Source organism: Numida meleagris, chromosome 5 (assembly GCF_002078875.1).
Source record: "Numida meleagris isolate 19003 breed g44 Domestic line chromosome 5, NumMel1.0, whole genome shotgun sequence".
Taxonomy (NCBI): domain Eukaryota; kingdom Metazoa; phylum Chordata; class Aves; order Galliformes; family Numididae; genus Numida; species Numida meleagris.
The window spans coordinates 30,228,142-30,246,284 of record NC_034413.1 but is presented as its reverse complement, the minus strand read 5'-3'; the positions used below and the strand labels follow the sequence as shown (position 1 = coordinate 30,246,284).

The following is an 18,143-nucleotide window of genomic DNA, read 5'->3' as shown; positions in this document are numbered from 1 at the left end:
TTTTCATCCTAAGAGCTCCTGTCATTTTTTTTTTTATTTTTTTTTTTTGCAGATACCTTTTTGTCAGGAATTTAGATGCCCACTCCTAACAAACATTGTCAAAAAGTTCCTTTCTTAGCTTGAAACAATAAAAATCCACTTAGTATCACCCTGTGACAGGAGCAGCCATCTCTACAGTGCTCCAAGTTACTTTAATTACATCAGATTTTGTTTTTCATTTTAACAACGTGACTAAGCCAAATAACCTTGGGTAAAATGGAGAAATCATGACCCAGTGAAGTTAATGACAAGCTACACATTCATTTCAAAGGGCCCAAGATTTCACCTTATTATTCTAAAGTGGATAATCAACTTCTCACCTACAATTACCCCTGGAAAACTCAAAACACCTTTAAGTCAAGAGCAGATACTGTGCATTGATCTGAAGGACAACACTACAACTGCCTGTCATGGAACAGCCTGATCATGGGAAACTATTTTTAAAATCCAACAGTTTTATCAGTATTAAAGAAGCTCTGGAGTGAGTTATTACCTTTTCTTTAAAGCCACAGGAACTGGTGCCAGAAAATTCAAGCATAAAACACTTTTCTCTGCAATAAAATAGAAATAAGGGAGGCATTAATCATCTTCAGTCTCAACTGAAAGTCTGAGAACTCCCAGAATCTTGTTTATAAACACATCCCCCTTCATGTTGAAGTTGAGTAAAAGAAGAGACCTATTGCACCTGAACCCAAGCTACTAGCACACCCCTATAAACTCACTGTCCAGACAGATTTCTCAAAGCAAAAATGCATGCAGCTGACTAATTATTTCACACAGCATCTCAGCTCAGGTTATTCCTTTTTTCTTTTTCTTTCTTTTTTTTTTTTTTTTCCAAAGGCTAAGGTTAGCACTACAACCTTGGCACATATGGGAAGGAGAACAAAAAGACCGAGTTCTAGGACCAACTTTTCATAGAACTATTGTGTTCATTTTGTGCATTAATGTTTTACATTTAAACCATGAGAACAAGCTAAAAACACAGTCCATAAAGTAACCCTCACCCTGAAGCAAAAGGCACAGCCATTAAGGAAATTGATGTCTAGAAAGAAGAAAACAGTTTTAACAGTGACTGCTGGACTGTATTAAGGGATGGGAAGACTGAAATGGAACCACGTCATTTCATCACAGCCTTCCCTGTGAGACACACAAGTGAGCTCACAGCCTGCCTGTCTCTGTATGGTCAAAAATGACAGTTTTGTATTTTATTTCTTTCATATTACTGATTCAGATAAGAGCGCTGGAGCATTTTTAAATACGAGCCTGTGCAGCAACAGTATTATAGAGATGATGCACTTGCACACCGCAGAAACCAATGCGAAAATCATTTTGACTTCTCAGCCCTGACATTTTCCATTTACACTTTGCACTACAAAGTAATGAATGGGTATGTTAACAGCAACAGGAGCTACACATGTCTTTCTCCATAAATTCTGCTGGTGCACAGTGGAAGACATGGGTATCTCAGCTGGAAAAGACAGCTAATGTTTTAGAGAACATTAATTCCAGATCAAGCTTCTCTTCAGGACACAGAGATCTGCAGAATGCTGAAATAGTTTTTCTTCCTGAAGGTACCCACACATAGTCTCCCCAAAACAGCATGCATGGGAAAAGAACAAGAAATGAAGAAATATGGCCAAGAAGGTTACAATATTTCAGGCTATATTTGTTCCTTCCTATCTCCTCACATCTTAAAGCCATAAGCCTGTGGCCCCACACATGCAGAAAGAAGCAAGAGATGTGGTGAAATTCAAGATTTGGTGATCAGGATTAATGGCAGGCTCAATTTTCATTAATATGTTGATGTCTGTGAACTCTTGGCTAGTCCTTTTGCAGGGACATCTGATCACTTTTCACTTAGGAGAACTTACGCACTGTACAATAATACACTCTATTTTTGCTACACTAGCTATATAGTTGGTATTTTAACTCAAGGGATCTGAGAGTGGCACTCTATATATTGTCATGTCCTGGTTTTACATGTGCTACTGTAGGTACCCTTGTTACTAGTACAAAGGCCAAAATAAAGTGAATGCGTGATAAATATTAATTGAGAGAACATCTAACAGGTTTTCATAGAGATTAAGTTAGGAAATAGGAAAAACAGAGCATGAGAGAATATATTATTAATTGCGTTAGTCTCAGTACATGAACAACATAGGACTGAAATTGATAAACAAATCTCTAGATACCACTACCATTGTGTAAATAAAATAAAAAAAACGTAAATACTGCACAATCGTTTCAGTTAATTACGGTAAAGACAACTTTACCTTGAGGCTTTCATTTTAATTTACCTATTGTTTAATCCGTAGGTGGAAAGAATGTTATTAAATTTTACCCTGTAAACACTCTCGGATGATGATGTATCCGAGATCAGAATTGAAAATTAAAGCTTAGTTTTCTATTACATAGCCCTGATATTTTCAGAGAACCAAATGTCATAGACTAAAATCAGAGACCTTAGTTATTAAGGATAATTCACTGGGCTCAAGCATAAATCTGCTCCCTGTAGCAAGGATTCAACTCTGGCTCCATCAAAACTGATTTGGTTCCTTCATGCTTTAAGATATAGCCCAGAATGAGATCAAAGTATGAAGCACCACTGCAACTGGTCTTGCATCAGGAGTTATTTTTTTCTGGATATTAATGGAGTAACAAAATGATGAAAAATAACAGCCTCCAACCTAGCATGATTTCAAAAATCCTCCAGTAATCTCTATATCATACGTAATTACAAATTATCTGATATTTGCAGTCTGTATTCATCCACTCTCATCCTACACTACTAACAACACTTATGCACGGTAATTTCCAAATATAAATGACTGCTGATAGGGCATTTTTTAAACAGAGAATAAGCATGAAAGAAACAAGTGACTGCTAAAGGGATTTACAGAACTGTTTTCAGACAGGAGCTGCACACCTACACAATTTTGAAAATCTCACTTAGCATCTGACTAGAGCATTCAATTATTGAATTTCTAAAAAAGAGCCACACAAACAGATGTTACACAATTCCTGTAATGTACTTAGCACATGTTTAAGTTCCAGTGGAACAAATAAGAATCTGTCAATATATTACTAATTTAAAAATTTCAAAGAACTATGAGCCCAGGGCCAAGCTGCAAAAGTATCATATGCAAAATGCTGGTATATTTCTCATCTCAGCAATGGAATTCTGGGCAAAAGTAACTGAAGACAGCATAGAGTAGTGACTTAAAAATATCACCATGCTGTATGTAACACATCTCTCCCTCAGATTTTATTTCGCTGCTGCTGGTAAAGTAAGTACACAGCAACTATTCAAGGAAAAATTAGTGTATAGTTTTAATTGCTTATCTCTCCTTTCAACTAAATATTGGAAGACCAGAACCCCTGTTGGACTTTTGACTTCAACAAATAAACAAAACAAACAAAACACCCTCGCAGAGACCAGTATCTCAAAAGAGTATCAACTTCAGATATGAACTCCGCGTTCAGCATACACTCTTCCTGTCTCTCAATCCCCTCTCTCATATACTTTTTTAATTAGAAACATCATAAAAACAATATTTCACTTTCAGCCCAGATTAATATGTCTGGGGTTTTTTTTGTTTGTTTTTCTGTGTTTTTTTTTTTTTTTTTTAAGCAACTGAAGCTTGTATTTCAGAAACACTGCACTTCTCTGGACATGGACTAAATTGGTATGAGAAAGGGGTCAAGATGGTATTGCTATGAAAAGTATACAGTAAACTAACTCTTAAGAAACCTTAAGTCTTTTCACATCTCTTTTATACGGTTCTGGCAGTGTCAACCACCTTTAAAGCAATTCCACGCTATTAGGAAACAGTAGATATCAATTAATGATGTCTGGTTCTACCTTCCTAGTTAGACATCATTCAGCCGGAAATATTGCAATAACTTTAGTACACCTAAGAGTAATAGGCTAGTAACTCCAACTTACAAATGTACTAATTTATCTATGCAGTTCCACAAACATATTTTCGAAAAAATATCAACCTGTCTTGACACACACTGTCCATCTCCATTGGGAACTGTGACACAGTAGAAAGTCAAAGCACTTGCAAGCCACAAGTGGTTTTACAGACCTAGTGACTTAAGCACCTCGCAGTGAAGGAAACTGAATAAAACCACAAAAGCAGCAGAGAGTATCTGGGGTCAAGAAGGCTTAGAAAAGCTCTAGCACACACCACAAGCAATGTATGTGCACTTCTAAGCACTCAGCTTGTGCATTGCAGCCCAGGATTTAAGCAGTGCAGGTTCTTGTATGGAACTCTGGCATTCATCTGAGCTGTCTCCTCCTTGATATGTGCTGATAGTTCCTGAAAGATGCACTGTTCCACCATATTAGCAAGGTTCAGGGTGACCTCTGCAACACTCAGAGGTTACTTTAAGACACACAGACACATTTTGTCCTAAAATACACTTTGGCAGCATCACAGAGTAACAAACAGTACCAAATCTCTTAAGAAAGCAGAGATCAACACCATGGGTCTTAGTTTTCTTGGGCACTTTCAAGGGATAACAAAATGGCACATGGCCTCTTCTCACACAAGCCCCAGACAGTTTTCCATAGCATCAGTGCATCTTCCAACTCACTAATCAAGGAGGAGTTTTAACATCTGGGACCTGAGAGAACAATTCCAGGATTTTGCCCATGACTAATGACTTTATGCTGTAACACTTCTGCATTACATCTAGAGTTAAATAATGTTTAGAAAATTAATTGAAGAGTTATCCAAGCAAAAAGGTGTAAAAAGCTTCAGAGCCGCATCCTGCACTTCTAGGTGTACACCAATATTTGCCTCAGTGTCTCCTTTGAGCTCATAGTCTCTGGTGCTGCAACATATAGACGCAGAGAAAAAACTGAAAAATGGAAGAAAAACATTTGAAAAGAGAGATAACTGAGGAAATGACAAATCTGGCCTGTGCAGTAAAAAGAAAAAAAAAAGTACAGAATTGATTGAATCCTTCAATACAAGAGACCAAAGGTCTCATTTCATCTACTGCATGTCACGGTTCTGCCTCCTGATTATTAAGAAAGGTTTCTATTTAAGAGATTGTTTCCTTAAGATAGATTCAGCATTCTTAGTTTAAGCTGATGAGCACTATTCAAACAAAGTTCACGATCAAAGATCACTAAATTCACCCATCGGTGAACATTTATGACAACAATTTTCCCAGCTCACATTTAATTCATTGAGTAAAACACTTAGAAGTAAGACATTTTGAATGCATATGTCCTTGAAAACAAGGCAAACAGAAGAAAATTCTCAACTAAAGAAAAGTTCAAGGAAAGATCACTATTTACACGCACCCACACTTCACAAGATTAAAAGGAATATATTCAGGTTGGAAGAATAGCAGATGCTGATATTGTCTTTAGAATGACAGCTTACTCATAATTGTCACATTCAGTGAAAAGCTCGGAGTTGGTTGTCTCTGACCCCTGAATCACTATCAACAGTTGACATCAAAGCATGGCATTACCTAAGACTGAATATAGCAGGATAATCATCTCCTATTTAACTTTTCTGCCATCAAAAATTTCTTTGTGTGAATCCCAGACAAAATTTGTGAGAGGAACCGAATCAGAATTAAAAAAAAAAAAAAAGCCTGAGGAATAAAGCATTCCCTTTCTTTTGGAGAACATTTCATTTTGACACAAGCACATACTAAGCAACTGCTGAAGAACAGGCTTAGCAAACTTCACTGTAAGTACAATCAGGTAGACAGGAAAGGAGTTCAATTTAGCTAATAAAGCAAAGAGTTACAAGTGCAATCTCCTCCTGCATTCAGATCCCAATGACTGTTTCAGTTCCTGTTAAGCAAGGAAACAAGATGAGCAAATGCAGTACTTGCTTAAAGGAGAACCTATGCTAAAATGTGTTACCACTTAACACTCAGTGACGACCCTCTGCTCTGCTCTCGTGAAGCCCACCTGCAGAATTGCACCCAGGTATGGGACCCTCAGCATAAGCAGGATATGAACCAATTAGGATGAATCCAGAGGAAGCCATGAGAATGCTCAGAGGGCTGGAGAACCTCTCCTATAAAGACAGGCTGTGAGCTGGTCTGGTTAAGCCTAGAGAAGGGAAGGCTCTGGGGAGATCTATTGCAACCTTCCAGTACCTAAAAAGGGCCTACAGAAAAAGCTAGAGAGTGACTTTTTATAAGGGCACATAGTGATAGGACAAGGGAGAGCAGCTTTAAACTAAAACAGGGTAGGTTTACATTAGATAATAGGAAGGAATTCTTTACTCAGAGGATAGCGATGCACTTGTACAGGCTGCACAGAGAAGCTGCGGGTGCCCCATCCCTGGAAGCATTCAAGGCCAGGCTGGATGGGACCTTAGGCAGCCTGATCTGCTGGCTGGCAACCCACCCATGGGAGGAGGGCTAGAATTGGATGATCTTTAAGGTATCTTCTAACCAAAGTCATTCTTTGATTCTAATGACACTGTCAAAGAAATTGGCTACAGCAGCAGAAAACTGTAATTCACCTTTTAGAAAAAGCCACACCAGAACAACTCTGTAGGGTGTTATGTGAAGAGGTTTTAATAGAGCTCTGAGAAATTGCAGCAGAAATTAACCATTCTTCTTCATCTTTGCACTCAGACTACATCTAAAAATTACAAATTCTTCCTGTGTAGCATCTCTAAATAACAACTTGCAAGATCACATAGTCAAATGCCTCACTCATTCAATATTCATCTGTGTATTGAAGATGCCCTCCTCATTTGATACACGTAAAGATTTTTTCTCACATCACATTTTTCCCCTACTTGCTCTCACTTCTGTAGTACAAACGTATGCTACTTGTTTTCACTTCCAAGGCCTTCACAAAGCTGTCCTTTCTCTTGCCATCAACTCTTACACAAATATCTCATGTTGCAACTATTTCTTCAAACATGTTAGCAGCCTGAGGGCCATAGATGCACAGCAGACCCAAGAAGCAAACACCTTGCTCCAACAGAGGAAAGCTTGGCTGCTTCTCCAGCCACTAGCACTGACTACATCAGCTCTTTTTAATGCTCCTGAAGGTCACACACTGGGAACATCTGGCAAAGCAAGGGAGAAGAAATCACCTTTAGCTTTTCCCTGACAACATTCAAGCAGTTTTCCACTGAGGCCATTTATGCCCAAGGCAGGGACTCTGCTGTGCAGGACCACTGGTAAAATCCCTTTCAGCTTGCCTGTAACATTCCCTGTATTTTTTTCCCCCAATACACACATAAATTGTGTTAATATTCCTCCATGGATAAAATGTTGATTGCCATGGCATTCTCCAAGAGTTGACCTTGTTTCTTCGAGTTTCTAGCAATAGATTTGTAGCGATCAGAAGGACCAACACGATGGAAAAGGTGTTACAAAGAGGTGGAAGGACCGGCACGATAGCAAGGTGCTACAAGGGAAGGGAAATAGATCGCTCACCCGGATCAGAAGATTTTGGGTTCTCAGGGAAAGGCTCCCACCAAGGAGGGATCTCCAGAAGGAGATCCTTACTCAGGAGCAGTCAGCCCTTAAATGAGGCCTAAGAGGGGTGGAGCCAGGCTCCAACCCTCCTGGTCACACAAGTGAATTGCCTTCACCTGTGCTCCCAGGGCTGACTGGGTCTTTCCTCCAGGTGCTCAATCAGTGGTTCAGGCCATGACTCAGCAGTTCCCATACAAGATTATACAGTAAATTCAGTTTTTGATCTTCCCTGTAGCAGAAAGGTCACTTACAAATAAGCAACTGTTAACTAACAACTCAAGTGAAGAAAATGCCTTCAGTAATGCTGTATTTCAATTCTGAGGAAAAAGATGTCGAACAGGATGGCAGGACACGTCTCAAACATGAATATTAGTATTTAAAGTAACATTCAGAAGTCAGGTTTCAATTCTGCAAAGAGTCACAGATAATAGCGAGCTCGAAGCATTATTCCACACAACAAAGCAGAGCAGCACTCTGTAGCAATCTGCAATAATTAGATAATGCAAATCCCAGCTCATGGCAGCAGACACAAGCACCCAGCACAGGGACCCTGGGCATCCTCCTCTCCCTTCCCAGACTGCATCCCATCTGTTGTGAGCAGGCCACCAGCAACAGCCACTCCTGAGCCACCTAAACCAAACGCTCACAAATGGCAGATTTTGTTTCCAGCAATTACCTTTTCTCTCTTAAAGTTGTTCATTTTTCTTCTAGGGCAACTGTAGTCAAATGTTGACAAGGGAGTCCTTAAGCAGATTACTGAAATACCTGGATGACTCAAAGATGTCACACAGAAATGTAGAAGATGACTGCTGGATTTCCTTCTAATATAATCACGTGTAAAAATAAAATGAATTTTAAAAGCCACCACTATGGCTAAATTAGAGTTTTTGTTAGTTTCTGCTGTAACAACACAAAGAAGCAACTGGTCTAAATGGAATTTTTCCTAAAGCCTTGCAGACAGACATTCCTAGACAGGAAGCTAGTCTTGACCTAATTAAATCCAAGAGTTTTACTGTCGTCATTGATTTAATAGCAACAGGACATAGAACTTGCACACATCTGGCAAAGAGCTAAATAAATGAATACAAAAGCCTTAATTTTCAAATTTTGCACAATTACCCAAAGTAGCATCCTAATTTTCTAACTCATACAAAAAAAAAAAAAAATCTTCCCTAACATCAATCTACAGAACTTTCAAACATTTGCTTAAAGTTAATGAGGCTTTTGGAAAGATCTATAGCATTCCTCATTCAAGAAAGTAATTCAAATATTTTCAAATCTCTTTTCCCTCAATCCTCAAGCAAAACTTTAGAAGGCTTATCAAGAATGAAAACTAAAAACGTGATTTCCAGATAGTCCTTCTACCTACTACAACCCATGCAGTCTGACCCCAATCTAGAATTTGCCAGCATCTCTGTAGCAGTTTTGTATGAACAGTTAATTGCAAAGAAGTATGAGAGCTATGATAAACAGGTAAGTTTCTGTTTCAATACAGAAAACATAGGGGGCACAAGCAAAGGCCAATTGCCTCACTTGGTGTGGATGTGCTGGTCATGTTTGGTATTTCTATTTATAGTTTAGTACGTGTTTCTACAGCTTTAATATGTGTTAAAATAACAGCACAGATTTCCAGTAGCCTAGACCCACATACCAGTCATCCAAATTGCAACTGCCTGATTTAAAGACATTTTGTTTCAGAATACTGTTATCTAACATTCATTTCACTTACTGCAAGAAACAAGAGGAGGATTAGATTTTTAAGATTAGATTTTTTTTAAAATGATGAAAAGCAGAACTACATAATAACTTACATTAAGTTTCCAATGTGGAAGCTGCTGCAGTAAAACTTAACGGTTGGAAAAGAGTTCTGCAAGACTCAATGAGAGGCAATGATTCTATTTGAAGTAGCTGGATAAATTCATCTTCATATTTCATAGCAACAAAACAAATGAGGAACAAAGCACATTTGCCTCTGCGTTTCCCAATATAGTGAATGTCTGAGTGAGCAGTAGTATATTACAAATCTCAAAGCAAAGTATGTCTCACCATCTCATATCAGCATGGATACCACAGCAGTCAAGACATTATCTCATCTGTATTTAAATCACAAATTTCACAGATAACCCATTCATCCTCAGCAATGAGCTGCAGACAGTCAAATTTTCTGACAACCAAATACCATTTCCTTCTCTTGCCTCACTGTGCAACAACTGCAAAACACAGTTCAGAGACACTTGTATTGCTTTCCTGCTAAGCTGAGTCTAGAAGGAAACATATTATGGTGCTTGACAGGAGGAGTAGGAATCTCTGATTTGACTCCAAGAAGAGCTGAGAGATGACAGCTGCGGTGAAGGGAAGATAAGTATTTCTGTGGCATAAGGTTGTCTGAAGTTGTTCCTGTAGAAAGCTTCAATGACAGAAAAATGCAAAGTTGCTTTGGACCTAGCAGGAGCACCTGAGAGTGACACAACAGTCTAATTAACTGTATTTAAAATAGAACCAATCAAGGGGTTTGAAAAGTCAAATCTCTCAGGACCAGAAGGAAGACTGTGTTCACTGAAAAACCTTCAAGTTTTTCACCCAGTAACAGGCAGCTACACAAGTTCTTCTCAGGCCTCTCTTCCACAGCTTGCCTATAAAGCACAAGAGCAGATTTTATCTCACTTTACAGGACAGTCACTGCAGTCTCGGCACCACTCGCAGCAAACTTGCTTCTTGACCGCCTCAACAGTACGGAGACAGATAGGAGCTGGGAGCAGCTATGGGTATTAGTGCTGATAGCAGCACCACTCTGATTCTTTCCACCCATTTTGCCTCCATGTCACACGGGATGCTGTAGGCAGACAGCTGGAATCTCTGTACATGCATTACATTGAAAAGCAGTTGCATTAACCTTCACTTTTTGTTGCTTGGTTGAATTCAGTGACTTGCAAACAGGACAGAGATGTCTGCATGTTCTCTTTCATTAGGAAACTTTGTCTTCTCTGAGCAATGTTACATGCAAAATTTATGTGGGTAGCCCAGAATGAACAACTTAAAAACTGCAGTCTTTCTGTGAAGCTGTGTAACAAGCAGTTAAGATGAAGGAAAAAAGTAAATGTAGGGGTAACAGATTTCCTTGTCAGAGACCTCTGAATTTAGCACTATTACGCACTAGAGAAGGAAGATTCCTCTTCTGCCCCGCAAACCCTGCTGCTTTATAGCACTGCATTTTGACCAAAGCTTACAGCACTTTTTAGGCACCCTAATACTCTGGAACAGCACAGCAGAATGCAAAATACCTGTAATGCAGGTTTATCTTGCTGCCACACACCCCCATTATTTCTCAGTCTGCTGGAAAATGTGCCACACTGGAGTTTAACATCGATGTGAGACTGAAGTTTGCTTTACTACAATTTGTTTTGCCACATGTTGCTCTTGCTCCTGTGGACTCTTGTGACACCAGAAATGCCCACAGCAAAAAAAGCAGCAAGCTGTGCTGCACTAAATGGGGAGAGAGATGCTATCAAGTTTACCCCCACATTACACTAATAAGGCACCTGACTCAGGACTCATGTGGACTTTCCTGAGCTTTTTATTTCAGCTCTATCAGCACCACAAAGTAACTTCCAACTTGGCTCAGCTTTTTCTTCCTGTTAAGAAGCGCAGGATGGAAGCATGCAGGCTTTTACAAATGGATTACAATCCTGAAGTAAAACACTATTGATTACTTTTGTGATTCTAGATAGTTCCAGCACACACTTGTTAAACTTCTCAGCATTCCTGTACAGCGCCTTAAAAAGCCACAAGGAGCATAAATTACATCTGAAAGGGAGCATTAACAGGAGCAACTGAAACAAAACAGTATATGCAAAACAACATACTAAGAAACATACCACAAAAAACACATAGCATATAAAGTTATGTGATTATTAATCAGACTTGAAGTCCATACTTACGCCTATGAGAAGACTGGCCTTTGTTCCAAGGCTTCCAGCATTTTCAGTTAGAACTATTCGTATATATCAATGTTTGCAGGATTCCACCGTGTACTATGCAGTCAATTGCAGGAAAATAACTTCTGTACTATCTTTTTAAAACCTGCATTCTGTTCCACTAATACATTTAAAGATCAGCAGAAGTTAATATTTATCAAGATAATAGAAGATTTGGTTTGTTGGCTGGTTTTCAAGGAGAAAATTACAGATTGTTTCCATTGTCTCAATCTCCAATCAAAATATAAAGAAACAGAAATTACAATGAAAAATTCATTCAGGGGGAAAAAAACCCAAATTCTCAATCCACCCATCAGGCTTTGCAAAGTGCTTGGTTGCGTGTTGCGGAGGGTACCATTAGACATGACTTAATGATTTATTCTGGCCTACTAGCCAAACCATAGTTTCAAAAAAGCAGTTTTAAACAGGTTTCTCTTTATTTTCTCAAGCATTTAGAAACAAATCTTCCTGTCCATTCACCGCAAAAATAAGCAGGACATATAAGAGCTCAGCATTTTTAGGTGAAAAGTGCATCTTTTAATATTAGAGATACTTCCATCTTTCGTACTAAAGCCATCTGATGTTGCTCTTTTCTGGCTATTATTGGGTTATTAAAAGGGTTTCTAGCTATGAGTGCAAGGGTATATCTAAAAGGAAAGTGCAAAAGTGTGTCCAGTTACCTAATCAACAAATTAAGAAGCAAAGGATGTCTGTCTACATCCCACAGCTAAAACTTAAGTAAAATAATATGAAAACATTTTCAAAGTCTCAATGATTTTCATCATTTCAGAAGATTTCATAAAAAAATTTCTCCCAGAGCATGTGTAATTGAAACAAGTATTCCCATGGTGAAGTGGAGAATAGGGGAGATATGAATCATCAGTAGCTCACATTTGAGGCACCTTTCCCCAAGATGTAATTTCAATGGTTTCAACTAAGTCAGTTCTGATTGTGCTATTGTAAGAAAAAAAAAAAAAGAGCGAGAGAGAGAAATAAAGAGCTTTCATCTCGGTTTTGGAGTGAAGAACTCAATGGCAGTTAAGCTGTTGACTGCAGTGAGTGCCAGATTCAACTCAGAGTCTTAAGATCTACTAAATTCTATGGCAGGTCCCTTGGAGCAAAGAACCAGGTGACCCACTTCCGCTGAGACATATTTGCTGTCCATTGTTTGAGCTAAAAACATTATTAACTGTCTAAGGTCAATTCTCAAAAAGAAGATAAATTATGTCAGAAATGTCTCTCCCATTGTGCAAAATTAGAGTGAAAGCGTTTATGTGTTTCTTTTACCAGGCACTGAGAAAGCAACGTATGGGACTCGATACCCAAGTACCACATGGTAGGTTTCCTTCAATCACCTAGTAGGACTAATTTGACTAGTGTGAAAACAGCATGACTAAGCATCACTAATGAATACCAGCATCCATACGGTGAAAAGATTAAGCAGCAGAGGTTTTAGGCGGTAGAGCCAGAAACAGTCATTATGGTTGCTCTCAATGGCTGACCATGGCTGGAACCTGAATCTTACTATTTATTTGGCTGTGTACTATCAAAATGTTAAATTTTAAGGACTTACACTGTTTGGCATGTACGAATATCAATTTGTCTTCTAAAAAAAAAGTCAGAGAAAAAGCGGTATATAAATAATCATGAAAAAAATTGAAGGACAGTCTAGTGTGTTTTCTGGACTCTTAACAATTTGTTATGACTAATGGTCCTTACTTTCACCTCACGCTGTTTATTTCCAAAGCTATATTTAATCTCCAAGCAAACTATTGATCTTTGATCACTACTGCTTAATTACATGGGAAAATAGACAGATTGTTAAATATTAACTTGCTTTACAAGAGGTCACATAGGTTATCTTCAATTTTTAGCACATATTACAGCAGCCATTTCATGCCAGATAATTTATAAAATTATTAATTTAAACAAGGCTTTTTACTTGTACTAGTGAGATAGAAAATCCTTATTTGAGCTCACAAACACTCATATTTTACAACCAAACTCCTATTGTATCTTATTTGCCATATGTGAGCCCCCAAGGTAAAGCAATTGCAAGCTTTACCTTGACATTTCAATGTAAATTGCTTCAAGTTATGCATGAAAATCTCATAAGACAGGTTCTGTTTTTCAGGTAAGTGGGATAATGTTCTTCTAAAGACTAGAAGGACAAATTTTAGACAAAAGTCATGAGAATAGTGCTGGACTTAATATTTAAGTCAGAGAAGTCTAATGCAGGGAACTGTTATTGCCTTGACATTAAGTTTAGCTTGTCTTGGAAGTTATAGACACCTCCTTAGAATTCAGGTTTCCACAAGCCTTCAGAGGACATCTGGGTCAGAGTGTCCAATTTTTGAATGAGAAAAGAATCTTTTCATCTTTTCATCACTTTTCACAGTTAGTTACTAAACCACTAAACGGTAAAAGATTTCTGAATGAAGAGAATAAAAAGACATTCTTGGCATATATCTGTCAGCTAAACTATGATAAATTTTGCTTGGATGTGAAACCTGCATAAGGTTGTCTTTTATTCCTTCTTCAGTTTGGAGGAAGAAGAGATGAGGCTTGAGATATTAAGAGCCTCTGCCAATTTAAGGAGTTCTCTCACATCTAAGCACGCCAAGGACTAAGGAGGAAGTAAACAGAGCATTATCAGCTTCGGCCCTAATTTAGGTTAATTTCTTCCACAAAATTAGTTAAACTCTCATTAGAAGCAGCCAGAGGCTCTGAAAAAAAATGGAGGAAGAGAAGGAGAGCATTAAATCACAATATTCCCAAAAGTCAGATTTGTATTTCACATTACTCATACTTCTCCACTCTTTGGAGTGTAAACTTCATCTAAATCACAGAAACATGGACTCCAAATGACTTCCTAAGACTCCATCACTAATACAGTAGCAAATAAGCCTACATCACCAGGTGCTCATCTGACATGCTCCCAAAAATCCGTAAGAGCTTATACAACTTTTCCAGATATCATTATCCTTTGAAGTTTACCAATGAAGTTAGGCATATTGCCCATTCTGTAAATGAAACAAATAGCACCACAAGTTCAGTCCATTGTACCTTAGCCTGGCAGAAACATAGTATTTAGTACTCCATGTCCAAGAGTTACTTGCACAACAACAAACCCTTCAACTCACTTCACATGCAAATCCTTTTTAGTGGAAACAGGCTGCCCAGAGAGGCTGTGGAGTCCCCTTCTCCGGAGATATTCAAAACCCACCCAGATGCTTTCCTGAGCAACCCACTCTAGGGAACCTGCTTTGTCAGGAGGTTGGACTAGATAATCACCAGAAGTTCCTTCCAACCCTGACAATTCTGTGATTCTGTATGACTCTCCCTTTACTGAAAATATTCTTTTTTTTTCCTCCAGTTTCTTTGAGTGGAGAGAAATGTCTCCTTCCTGTGACTGGTTTCTGTTGTCATGCATTCTAGAATTTCTTCTCTCTCATTATCAAAAAGAACATTCAGTTATTTTTTCCACTTTAAGCTCCTTCAGAAGATAAAAGACAACAGCAGTTTGGGTACATGTAGCAAACAGAGCAAATACTACATCATATTGTAACTCAGCTGATTTAATTCAGCTCAGTATTATAGGAGATTTGAAGTGAACTATTCTTGTGACACAGAAGTAATGAAATTCAACAACATGAAATGGAATTCTTTTCCATTACAAGCAAGTCTGACAAGTTTTTAGATCAGATTCTCTGATCTAGGTTGACTCCTATAGGTAGAATCCCAAATCCTCATCACTGACAAGGTGGACACCCCACCTTCAACTAAGCTCGTCAGCAGAAATAACCAATATGACATTCCTTGGCAGTACCTCTAAGGCCAAGCCCGCTTTCTGTTTTTCTCACTGTATAATCTTTAAGTTGTTAATGTATTGCAATAAAATTCAAGATTTAAATGTTTGCATAGCATCACAATTTGCTATAATACCACACAGGGCAAGTAACTACTTCTTAGGTTATAATAAGGACCCCAGGGAAAATCCAAAAGTACGTTTTCTACTGATATATCGGTATATTGGGAGGAAAAAAAAAAGAACAAGGACAGAAATCTCCCTCTTTCCTTTAAGCTTATTCTTTTATTGTACCAAAATAACCAGCATCAAATCCACTTTTGTTCGGAGGACCAAAAATAAGACTAGATTCATACTTCAGACTATGAGTGAATATTTCATAGTTCTCTTCATACTCCCAGTGGCTGATTTTCCCTTTTTTCCCCTCTATCACATTATTAGTTCTAGACCTGATCACAAAATACTCCGGGTTTTGCAGGTATTTTTTTTTTTTAAACAATGATTAATCTGACCACATACAGTGTTTCTACTGCCTGAAATACCTTTCTTGTTTTTCTACTTCCTCTCTCTCATGCCATTCTTATCTCTTTTAATCTCAATTGACAAAATCTCTTTTCCCTTTTACTTCTAATAACTAGGAGCCAGAGCACAAAGAGCTTAAAACTCACCACAGGATACCTTACTCTGCGAAGCACTGAAGGGAGAGTCAGTGCATGAAAAGCTGACAGGTACTGAGGGTCAGGTACTGCAAAAAGGCATGCAACTTGATCTCTGTACAGAATTAAGTTTCTATTTAACCACTGGCAATACTGGGGTATACAGCTACCTAACCCTCAACAAGAAAAATACAAATCCAAGTTCAAAGTACTAAAAGGTAACATGATAATATGGTATCCCTTAGAAATATTTTCTGGCACATCTACATTGTTACCCACTGTCAGAAACATCTGAGGTAATTTTTAGGAGACAGGATCTCTTGTGAAGAAATTTTAATTTGCGATTGCAATGGTGGGCCAACAAGAGCGCACCTATGGAACCAATATTACAGCTTTTGTACCTTGTCTCCCTCATGCCTACCCCCTCTCCCGTTTCCCCATTGGCTGAGTACACCAAGGGGGGATGTCAGGCCTTCTCGATGCCTCTTTAGGCACTTCCTTGGACATGTCATGACTTGTTCTCTGGTTTGATCACTCTCGTGCAGGATATTCTTGCAATGTTTATGACAAAATATTACATATATATTCATACTGGCTAAACATGAATTGTTGCCAGCTATACACATATACTGCCAATTACTTTGCAGCCTTTATTTCTATAAATTACTCCATTTGATCTCTGCACTGCTAGATAACTATGAAACAAAATTCTTGTATTGTTCTTATGCAGAAACAACATTCCATTCCCACCCCCACAAAGCACTAACACAAATAAAATCTTTAGGACATCTCAGGGGCCAAAAGTAACTTTATACCATATTATATCATCACTCACATTGTTAATGCTATGGCTTTTTTTTGGTGGGGAGGGTGTGGGGGAGCTTGGGAGGGTTGGTGCTAAGGTCCGCTCCAAGATGTATGAAATGTTTACATCAACACCACTTATTACTAATTCGTGCACCATGGTCCAGGATTTTTTGTTTCTGTTTCCACAACTCACCACTCCACTGAGGAAGGTTGCTATCAGTTCTTAAGGCTGTTGATTTTCAAGGAAGAATTTACCCTGTAGGATCTGAATGTTGTTTCTGCATTAGACATCGAAAAAGGGGAATTGATCTAAAGAAGTAGAGCACAATGAATTTTGTAACTTGCCCTCAGAAACAGCTAGTTTGAAAAAGTAGAAATACCATATATTTCAGTAACATATTTTAGAAATATAGTTGTTGAATTATGTGATTAATTCTCACTTGTAAAACTGCAACAGTTGTGAATAGTATGGGAATAGTATTATGGACTAGAAAGCACGTTGTAAGGCTATTCTAATTGGATAAGAGACCCTCAGCAAAAGAAAAGCAGACTTGTCAAACATCAAAGAAGCCAGGGCCTCCACACAAGGCTGAATTGTCTCACTCCGTGGGTAGGCTGGGATACAACAGGCAGGCATCAGGATGCCCCCCTCTATCCTCCTTCTGCACTTATCTCTATCCAAGGACGAACAGGTATCCAGAAATAATGGCAGAGTGTTGAGTAAGCAAGTGTTAGAAGTTAATTAATTAGCAATATACATGCTTAGCTAGCAACAATGTATGTTTAACCAGTATCTATATGTTTAGTTGAGTGTCAGGAAGATTGTGAACCTGAAGTACCCAGCCAATGAGGAACCAGGGGAGGAAAAGATAAGTGTCGGGTAACAGGGCATAAAAGATATAACAATGCTTTCTGCAGGCGCTCCTGCTTGCAGGATGCCCACCTTTGCAATTGCAAATAAATTCTTCTTTGATCAGAGTTACCATCCTGATAAATTATTTGGATATTTCCAACAATCTCTCAAATGGTTCTAGGGTAACCAGTTCTTTCCCCAAGTTAAAACCACATATGTCTAATAACTACTCTCTGTCATACAGTGACAAGTGAGTGTAGTTTAGAAGACAAAGAAGATTAAATGAGATGGAGGGAGATGACCCAGTTTTAAACTCACCTCTGTTACACAATGATGCTTGTAAGTGTGTACTGCAATGCCAAGGGCTTCTGTCCCTCTGCTGAATCACTGCTAAGCAGCATTCCATCAGCCCCCCCAGCACCAGCCCCTGTCTGGCAGAGGGGTACACTACTCCCAGTGTGTGGCTGCAGAGCCAGAGCTGGTACACAGAGCAGGTGGGAAGTACATCAGTTTAAACACCCAACAAC

General features: G+C 38.6%; 1 long non-coding RNA gene across 3 annotated transcripts in view; it reads right to left on the bottom strand.

The window, feature by feature from the left end:
• The window catches only part of LOC110399834, a 210,668-nt gene extending 199,027 nt beyond the window's left edge, over positions 1-11,641 (bottom strand). For 2 of the 3 annotated variants that reach the window (XR_002439432.1, XR_002439433.1), the window contains exons 1-2: positions 11,457-11,640; positions 533-590 (exon numbers count right to left, since the gene is read on the bottom strand). This is a non-coding gene — a long non-coding RNA (uncharacterized LOC110399834). Of the gene's footprint in view, positions 1-532; positions 591-11,456 lie in introns of all 3 variants that reach the window. The other variant, XR_002439434.1, reaches the window with a different exon arrangement.